Below are 10,478 nucleotides of genomic sequence, written 5' to 3' on the forward strand. Positions count from 1 at the left end.
AAGGAGGGTTCGCGCGGTCTTTGTTCCCGCACGTGGATGCTGGCGTTTCCTGCGTCCCCGGCGGCAGAAGCTGCGAGAAACGCTGGCGCCGGGGCCGCCCCGCGAGCGCACTCACACGCGTTTTCCCGGAGGCTTGGNGCACCCGCGGGGGCCCGACCCAGCCGCGGCGTAGCCTGTGCCAGAGCAGTACCCCGTGCTCTGGGGGTGCTTCGGGGGGCTCCGAACCCAGCCTGGAGGGGGCAGGAGGCACCCAGGAGCGGCTGTCGGGTGCGTTGTCTTCAGGGAGACACCTGGTGCCTTCTGAGGAGAGGCCCGGCCGCGGAGGTAGAGCCTGGAGAAGGGGGAGGGGGGCTCCCCGAGACTGCCCTTGTCTCCTCTCCTGTCCTGCGTTCCTTTCAGGTCCCCTGCCTCCTCTGCTCTCAGCCCCTCCATCCCAGCCGGGCCGTTCCCTCGGGACCGGAGCAGGGCGGCTTGTGTCGGAACCGCTCCTCAGGTTTTACGCTCACCGGACTCTGCTGTTTGGCTGCTTCGGCAGACTTGGAATCATGAGGACTTGGAATCATGAGTACTGGTGGTCTTCGTGCGAGTGCTTGGTGCTCAGTACAGTGCAGTGTTCGTAGTACTGGTACCAGGACTTGGTTGGTGGATGGCACCCTGAGCCGTGGAGGATCGGGTTCTAGTCCTGTCTGCTCCACAGACTGACTGTGTAACCATGGCATCTGGGGCTCAGGTTCTGTTCAGTGAGGTGACTTCTAAGGTCACTTTCAGCTCTAAGGTTCTATGGTTTAGAGTCTTTTCTCCATTTCATTTGGATGAGTTGGAAGAGTCACAACTGAAGAGTGACAGGCCCAGTCTTCCTTCTGTCACTCACCCAGGGAAGAGCCACCAGCCAGCTCGCTTCCTCAGCCTTCCGGATCATGAATGTTGGGAATGAAAGACACCAGCCGGGGAGGGAGAGCTCTTGTTAGGATTGTCAGATGGGGCAGCACCCAGTGCCTGTGGGGAGGGAGGGTCCACTCTGAAGGATCAGACGTGGACATACTGGGGACTGGCAAGCAAGCCCAGCACTCTGGGCCAGGTGGGACGAATCCTCCATAGCCAACCTGGCCCTAGAACATCCCTTCTGGTCTCAACTTTCCGTTCCAGGACCCACTCACCCCCTCACCTCTTCCAGCATTTTAGCTTTTATGCCTCTTTTTCTCCAGTCAAGAACATAAAGAGGTATAACGTGGCAGCTGTTCTTGCTGCTTTACGTGCTATGACGCTTCTCCATATGTTAAATGGCTATCGTACACATCATGCCTTTTGACCATTCTAAGTAAGACTGGCTGCTATGACCTGCCTCTGCTTCAGAAGACAAAGGCTCAGAATAAGTGACTTGTCCAAGTCCCTGGTATCTTCTCGATTAAAAAAAATAAGAAATAGTGTCATTGACTTAATACGACTTGGTTGTTTCAAGTGCCCGAATCCCGGTGAAACATTCTTTTCTGCTTACAGTGGGCCGAAGTAGAACTCTTGATTGAACATACGTGGTGTCTATTATGGGGGCCCTGGGTAGTGAGGCTCAGAGTTCATGGAACTCAAGGAAATATTGCAGGGAAGAGGGATAAAGGGTAGCATTTAGCTTTTCCAGCTAAATTCTAAGATCTAAAGGAGCGCGGGCAGATACTGCTGGTGTGTCAGCCCATCTGGGGCTGGGGCTGCTGCTCCGTACCCAGGAGCCACACAGGATGCAGCGGGAGCATATGTGTACTTGAAATTTTGCTCTTCAAGATAGTTTTTGGCTCTCCGAAAACGAAAGAAGGCATTTTGGTTGACTAGTGTTCTTTATGGGCCAAGCAACAAAGAAGTCAGAAGGACATGCTGCTTCCTGGTCTCCTGCGGTGTCTGCAGCCCTGCGGGAAGGGGTGCCCTGCATTAGGCGCCGAAGCCCTCGCATTCAGCTGGGGTCCTGCATCCTCACTCCTCTCATGCCTGTGGCTCATCAGGAGGCAGACCCAGAGGCGGTGCAGGGAGAGGGATTCGATTCAGACTGACATGGATTTGAACACTAGCTCAATATTTACCTTATTTTCTTTGGCTTTAAAATGGGAAATTAGCTCACCTTCTAGGGTTGTTGTGACCATTAAGATGGAATTATGTAAAACTGCCAGCACAATGTTTGGTATGCAGTAGGTCCTCAATACTGATTATGAACCCCGAATAGGTAGATTAGTCAGCGTTTTGATACAGCAGCGAGCAACCTCCAAATCTCAAGGGCTCATACGAGCAGACATTTGCTCTTGCTCATAACGCACGGGAGCTGAAGTCAGCCGTGCGTTGGCTAGGGTTGGTAGACTTGGCTCGCTTCCAGACGTCTTCTTCTTCCAAGACCCAGGACAAAGAAGCACCTCTATCTGGCCATGCTGTTGTCATGGCGGAGGGCTCAAGAGGGGCGGGGAGGGCCTAGAGTGACCAGAGCCAAAGCGCGCACTCGCCTTTTAAGTTTCTGCTTGGACATGTCTTATGGCCCGTGGACTCACCTTCTGTTGGCCGATGCAAGTCACGTGGAAAAGCCCATGGTTTTTGGAGTGGCAAGTGCACTCTGCCTGCAGGGGACAACGCACGAGGTGGGGGGGGGAACTAACTGGGAATAAATAATATGACCTGTCAACCGGGTTGAATCATTCAGCGAATGTGTTGCGTGCCTACTGTGTAGCGGAGTCTTTAAAAGGCACGGGAGGGAGTTTGCCGTTAATGGCGGAGACAGACAGCTACCGAGGCTCTCAGGCAACGCGATGTCCCGTTCCCGGGTGCCGGGGCTGGAGTTAGAGCAAGAGAAACTCCTGGAGGAAGCGATAGCCGAGCAAGTTGGAGGCATGAGGAGGAATTGCCAGGGGAAAAGCGGGATGGGAGAGGGGACGCTTGCAGAGGGAACAGCATGTGCGAAAGACAAGAATTGGGGAGGACGTGATTTCTGAAAATTAACAAATATTTTAGTTTGGCTGCGGAATTTAGTGCTGCGGGAGGGATGAAAGAGAGTGGCCCCCTCTGAAATGGGGCCAGTTGTCCCTTATACTCCTGAAGTGGCTGGAGGAGTCTTTTTTAAAAAATGTTTTATTTATTTCTGAGAGAGAGAGAGAAATAGAAAGAGAGAGAGAGAGAGAAAGAGAGAGAGCGTGAGCAGGGGAGGGGCAGAGAGAGTGGGAGATACAGAAACCGAAACAGGCTCCAGGCTCTGAGCTGTCAGCACAGAGCCCTACACGGAGCTCGAACCCACGAACCGTGAGATCATGACCTCAGCCAAGGTCGGACGCTTAACCGACTGAGCCCCCAGGTGCTTCTGGAAGGAGTCTTTAAAAGTCTCAGAGCAAGGGAGTGCCACACACAGACGTACATTTTAGAAATACCATGTGGACCTCAGTGTGGAGAATGGGTTAGATGTGGGCAAACTTGCAGCAGGAACCGCCTGGGCGGCCCTGGTGGAGGGAGAGACAGGCACGCCCTGAGGGAGAAGGATGCGCCACAGGGCGCGGGGGGGATGGGCAGTGGTGGTGGTGCGGCTGGATGTGCAGGTGGAAGGGGCACGAGTGTCAAAGATGCCTTCAGGCTGTGGCCGGGGGCTGCTGGGGTCCCCACGTGCGGGGTGGGCATACAGGAGGGGAAACGTGTAAGGGAGGGAGATAGCGTTTCAATATTTGGCATTTTATGAAAGTAGAGTCTGAGCTGCTCTAACAGAGCCTCTAGAATATAATAACTCACACAAAATAATTCCTTTCTCTCTCCTATAATCATCCAGACCTAGTGGGGTTGACTTTGCCGTTCCCAACACGTAGCGGCCAGCACTGCTGCGGTGACGGGCAGGGAGAGCGGGGGGCAGGCAGGCAGCCACGGGGAAGCCAGGAAACCCAGGACTGGGCGGGCACGGCTGGCTGGCTGAAACCCCCAGAAGTGCCATTACTGATGGAGGGGACACTTGGCATCTCCCTCTGTAGTGACAAGTCGGAGGTGCCTGTGGAGCATCCGCCTGGAGAATGAGGTTGTGTTCTTGGGTCTGGAGCTCAGGCGAGAGAGCTAGATTGGAAATACAGATAACAAGGTTGGTCAGAACGTTCTTGTAGGAGCTTTCTCTGTCCAAGTAGCTGGTCCATCCCGGGACTCTGACCCCCCTGAACGAACCAGGACGGTTTGCAAAGTCCCTGTGCCTTGCAGGATAGGCACCAACCTCTTTTAGTTCAGCTTTGGTCCTATTTGGAACAGGAGGTAGGCCAGCTAGACATTACTCAGGAGCTCACTTCAGATCTCTGGAAGACCAGGCAAGTCAGACAGGAGAGAGATCTGCTTCTGGCTTTTATCTGCACAGTGGTGGCCGAGAATAGGAAAGCACGGCTCAGTTGGACACACAGAACGTATGCTTAATGAATGGCAAGTTCTGTGTGCACAAGTACCAGAGTTACGGGCAGCGAATAATAACTAGGCCATGAGCAAAGCCTACTTGAGCCAGGGCAGCACTGGCGTTTACCATAGCCCCATGGAAGAACGGAGCTATCGCTGCCTTTGGGGACTGCCAGGGAGAAAATATACAAGAATGCTGTCATGTTTTTAAAATATCCAAATGGTACATCTGGTCACTAACACTAAAATGGATGAAGCAATCAGGTATTGTGATCGCAAATGAGAGAAACTTACCGTGGCCAATTGAGGCAGGAAAGGACCTTGGTAGAAGGAAGTTGGTTACCTTGCAGAACCCATGGGAAAGCTTAGATATTAGGCAAATACCGAGGGAATGTCTACTGTTCTTTGTAAAGCCTTTTTATTTTCTTTTTTAACCCAAGTACGTCAGGAAGAGGAATTGTTCCTATTTTTTAAGGGAGAAGAAAGATCCAAGCTGCCTTCTCTTTACCTTTAAGTCTTGAGCCTGCAGGGTGTTTCTCCAAATACTTTGCTCCCATCCCGACAAGGATGGACAAGCTTTATTTCCTCTTCTGGACTCTGGACCAAACCTGGAGGAGATGCGTGGATACTTCCTACTCCTCTCCTACACTTGGGAAACCTGCCCATGGTAGGCAGTATCTTAAGAAATTGGGACACTATGTTGAAAGCGTGAAGGCAAAAGATAAATTTCTTAAATAAGATCTAACTTGAAGGCAGGAAAAGGAAGATTTGTATTGTCATACTGAATGAAGCAGAGCCTTAGGAGTCTGACGGCCAAGGCCAAGCTATTCTGGGGAACGGGTGATTCTGAGGTCAAAACCCCACTTCTGGAACTTCAAGGATGGATGGGCTTTATATGAATTTTCTAAAGATGCCTATCCCTAATCCCCTGATGATTGCCCATGACCTTCAGCCAGCAATCTTTGTTTCTCTAAAAGGGGGCTGTGCTTATAGATCTGCCTCCTGAAGATGCTGGCAGGAGCTAGTGGGGGAAAAGGAACTTGCTTTGGAAAAAAATGAAATTGCTAAAATAAGAACAGCTTTGCTTTAGATACTGCTTTTGTTATTCTTGCAAGAACACAGTTTGTCACGTATGGAATCCTTTTCTTGAGAGAATTGGGGCAGGACTCTATTTTGCCACCTGGAGGGAAGTGTTGTCTGCACTTGGAGCTGAAGTCCCCTGGTCTAGTGACGAGCTGAGACGGGGTCTGCTCTCGGCTGTCACGCGTCACTCTCCTTTTAGGCAGCTTTTCTAGTTATTGGCCAGAGTCCATTCTCTGCGCTGGGGTAAGTCACTCCTTCATTTATTCTTTCATTCATTGATTCATTCCACATCATGTGAGCTTCAGCCATATCCTATGGCTTGCTAACTGCTGGGGATACAGAGTCCACCAAATCCTGGTCCCTGCCCTCAGGGACCTTAGAGTTAAAAATTAACCTTATATTGAATTTTTCAAGATCAGGGACTGGTCTTTCAAATCGATCTTCCCAGAAATTAACAGAGTGTTTTATTTTTATTTATTTTTTTAAATGTCTTTTTAATCTTTATTTATTTTTGAGAGAGAGAGACACAGAGTGCAAGCAGGGGAGCAACAGAGAGAGAGAGACACACACAGTATCTGAGGCGGGCTCCAGGCTCTGAGCTAGCTGTCAGCACAGAGCCCGACGCGGGGCTCGAGCTCACGAACCGTGAGTTCATGACCTGAGCTGAAGTCGGATGCTTAACTGACTGAGCCCCCCAGGCACCCCCCAGAGTGTTTTAAAATACAGTTTTGGTTGAATTTGAATTTGATAGTCAAGGGCAGTTTCCCTGTGCACCAGGGGCATCCATAAAAATTGCAAGAATGGTCTGGTGGTCTAGAATGAAGACTGCCTCCTCTGCACGTGTGGAAAAGCACATAATCCCAGTCCTCACCGGCGATCCTCAGTGTGCTGTCTAATGCTCCTGTCAGTCAGGAATCCTAAATGCTCCAGATAAGTTCTGTAAGGGACGATTCCTTACCTCACTTCACTTCTTTTTCTGTCTTTTGCTCCCTTCCCTAACCGTTTCTCTCCAGTGTTCTGAAATACTTGCTTTTGTTTATAGGACAAAACACAGATTCTTTCCTCACCTCCGTACATCACTTCGTAAGAGCACTGAGACAGAAGTCCCGTCTGGTGTCACCAGTGGCTGGACTCAGAGCCCCACGCTTCCCATTGTGCCAGCGTGGGTGTGACACCCGACTGCTCTTGCTCTGGCTCTGAAGGATCCCTTCAGTTACATGCTGTCGCCTTTCCCCAGTGAAAGGAATAACATGTTTATAGTTAGAAAATGAAAAATATTTTAGTATGTCTGGAGTGTGCTTGGGACCAAATCACAGTGAAGACCTTACGTGCCATGTCAGGGGATTCGGGTCCTATCCTGGAAGGAATGGGGAATCCATGGAAGCCTTAAAGCAGGGAACAGATACCATTAGGTATGTCTTAAAAAAAACAACAACCCTAGATTTAAAAAAAGGGGAGAGTGGAAGAGTGGAGAGTGGAAAAAGCTGTGCTTGGCTGGAAGTAGGGAGACCACATAGGAGGCTATTATAAAACTGAGGAGGTAAAGAGATCTATGTGAAGTGATGGTTGAGAGCTGTGGAGCCCGTCAGCCTGGGTTCATATGTGACTGTTACTTGCTAACTCTGAGATGTTAGGGAAGATACGTACATTCTCTGAGAATCAGGTTCTCCATCTATACAGCGAGCATAATAATAATAACTACCTTATAGAATTTTTTGAGAGAATTCGTGAAGGTACTACATGAATAATGCTTAACACAGTTTCTGACACACAGTAGCATTTCTTAATTACTATCTAGGAGGAGGAATAGAAACCTAATTTAAGGGGGTGACAGGGACAGTAGAGATGGGTCAACTTTGAGAGATGTTTTGATTTAGTGACCAACCAAATGTATTCGGGGACAGAGAGGAAATCATCAAAGCTATGATTTCTGTCCAAGGTGACAAGATGGGGGTACCCTGGCAGAGGAGCTAGAGAGAGAGGAAGGACTGCTTTATAAGCAAGAAGTGGGAAAGGAGATGATGAATGGGGTTAGACGTGTTGAATGTGAAGTACCTGTTAAAACATGCAGATGAGGCTTCAGAGAGCTCAGGGTCTGAGACATAAATGATAGTTGGAACCGTGGGAGTGAATAAGATTTCATAGATCAAATGCACAGATGAACACCACAAAGAGGCTGCACATTTTTAATTGATTTACCTGGCACACAAAGATATTCTTATTAGCCTGTATAGACTCCAGCCTAAGAAGTACTAGGTTTCTGGCATCTGACAAGTAGTGAAATAGAAAAAACTCTGTGGGACGTAGGACCAAAGCTCAGGACACCAGCCTTCCCCCAGGGCAGATCTCTGGAAATGGGAACCAGAGGGAGGCTGTTCCCAGGCCATGTCTCGGTGTCCCTGGGGACCTCTCAGACTTAGTTTTCACCCCAATTACATACCCTCTCTGAGGGGCCTGATCTGGTTGGTGGTAGGAATGAAGATCCCATGAGAGGTATTTTTTGAAGTTGGGTGGTTAGTTACATCTGTTTCAGATTTGGTTCTGTCATGTGTAAGGGGGAGAGGAAACAGTACCGAATCCTCTGGAGAAGGGGCTAGTATCATGACCCAGGTAAGCAGGCTGGAGCCTAAAGTAAGGCCTCAGCCCCAGTTGGGCAAATGGATTACAAAGCAGCAGGAAACCGTCTGAGATAACCACGGGTTGAGGGAAAGAAATGGTGCTGAGTGTGTGTCAGGAATCTACGCCCTCACCCAGAATTCAGGGTGAGGGCCAGGAGAGCGATTCTAGACCCCACTCTCCAGTGGGAGTGGGGCGGGGTTCCTAAGGGCGGGCTCAACATTTGGGCGGCATTCATCCTACAGTTTGAAGTTCACAGAGCGGAAGCAGGGATTGGCATTTCCATCTTTCTAACTCTTCACTCTTAAGGTCCTTAAAGATCCAGTAAGCTGGGGGGCGCCTGGGTGGCTTAGTCGGTTAAGCGTCCGACTTTCACTTAGGTCATGATCNAATTTTTAGTCCCATCTTCTCCAGTTGTCCAGACGTATCCGTAGCTTAGAGTCCCGGGCTTCCTATTATGCCTGCCCACGTACACACAGGGTTACCCTCCATTTCCGATTTCCAGGAGGTGCGCGTGCGATTGTGCAGTGATGAGGACGCCCAGGCACTGTCACTGCTGAGCTCCTGATGACCTATTCTAGCGTTCCTGTGTGGTTTCTGCCCGTTCCACACTGTACACACTTAGCATGTCATCCATCTCGATATCTGTGCTTGCCTGGCTCTAGGATCCTAAGTTCCCAGAAGTCAACAGACTGTTCTTGACAGTAGCAGCAGCCGCATTTAGTGAGTGTTTACTATATACCGTATTATCCTAAGTGCTTAGGTTAACACTTCATTTAGCCTTCAGCCAACTCCATAGGTAGTTATGATTGTTCTGGTTTTACCAGCGAAGAAACTAAAATTCATGAGTTGAGAAATTTGCCTTAGGTCATGCAGCGAGGAAGTGGGAGAGCTTGGATTCTAATTTAGGACTGGATCCCAAAATCCATGAGTCTAACTATCATGCTATCAAAGGGCAGATGTTTCTGAGAATGTATTCCTTATTCTTTGGAACGTGGATTTATATTGTACATCATGGAATAAACTGAAAACCAACTAGCCTCTGTTAGTAATTAAGGGGGTCCAATAGCTTGGTCAAGTGGTTAATCTCATTAACAGAGAACAGAGCTGTAAAGGAGGTTATTCTTAGTAATCACCTAATGAACAAAACGCCATACTTAACTCTCCCACAAACAAAAAAAAGCCCCATAAAACCCTGACAAAACAAAACAAACAAACAGAAAACCCTACAACACTTTTATTTATCACCTGCCTTCTTTGCTGGTTTTATTTATCCTAGAAAAGCTAGGAAATGCGATTTCCCAGGTATAGTCTAAAGAGGTAGCAGAGAAGAAAAGCGGTGTGGTCAAGTACAAAGTACTTGTTCTGGGAACAATGCCCATGATTGGCTATCCAACCTCAACCATTACTAACTGAAGTCTTTTCACCTCTCTGTTTCATTTTTGTTACCTGGAAAATTGGAGTGTGGATAAGGATTTGGAGAAGAATTACAAGGTTAAAAATTAATGCAATAGAATTTAAGGAGACACTGTAAAGAAATTTCTTTTCCCAATGCAGCTCTGGAGTTAGGGAGCAGTAGAATTAGCCACATCAACATTTGGAGGGGGTGGAAGGAAGCGATGGAGCCTAGAAACTGAGATTCTACAGTGAGCTTCCAGATAGGCATTATTTGCCCCTTGGATGGGGCTGATCTGCGTAGTCCGGCTGTAATCACACCTGCTGGGGGTGAATGTCCATGGAGATTCGGGAGCCTTAGTGCGGGAGGTGAGAGGAAAGGCAGGGACAGTGAGGGAGGATCAGTGCTTGGGATCTACCGCTACAGGGCATGGTCTACGCAGTCCTCTGCGGTAGAGTCTCCTCCGGGCAGGTGACCAGTGGCCTAATGTTTGTTAACAACCCTGTGAGCAAGGATCACGAGGCTCATTTTGTAAGTGAGGGGTGCTTCAAAGTCTTCGTGAAGGCCTTATTGCTAGTGGATGGCCAGACGGGATTCTAAATGTTTAAAATAAGATACGGCAATCTTGGCCAAGATGGAGTAACAGGGAATGTGCTTATCCAGCGGGCTTAAACAACCAAAAGTCTGATCCAATTTATAAAGCAGTGTTTTCAGACACTGGACATCAGGGAGCAGAGGTGAGGAACCCCTGAAAGTTAACTGAGAAAGTTAAGTCCTCTTTCCTTGGAATTTCTAGATCTTGCCATTGAGGTAATAAGAGACCTTTTACCTCTCAAACACTCCCCTGGTCTTCCATTCACTGAAATTTCCCTCTCTTTCTTGGACAAAGCCTCAGGTTGTATCTTTGCACCCCTTAGACTTCTCGTCTGCTTTCTAGTGTTCTTTCTCCTTTTTAAAAAAAAATTATTTTCAGGGAGAGAGAAAGAGAGGGAGAGAGCATACACAGCAG

Source organism: Crocuta crocuta, unplaced genomic scaffold (assembly GCF_008692635.1).
Source record: "Crocuta crocuta isolate KB4526 unplaced genomic scaffold, BGI_CrCroc_1.0 scaffold243, whole genome shotgun sequence".
In the NCBI taxonomy this organism is placed as follows: Eukaryota; Metazoa; Chordata; class Mammalia; order Carnivora; family Hyaenidae; genus Crocuta; species Crocuta crocuta.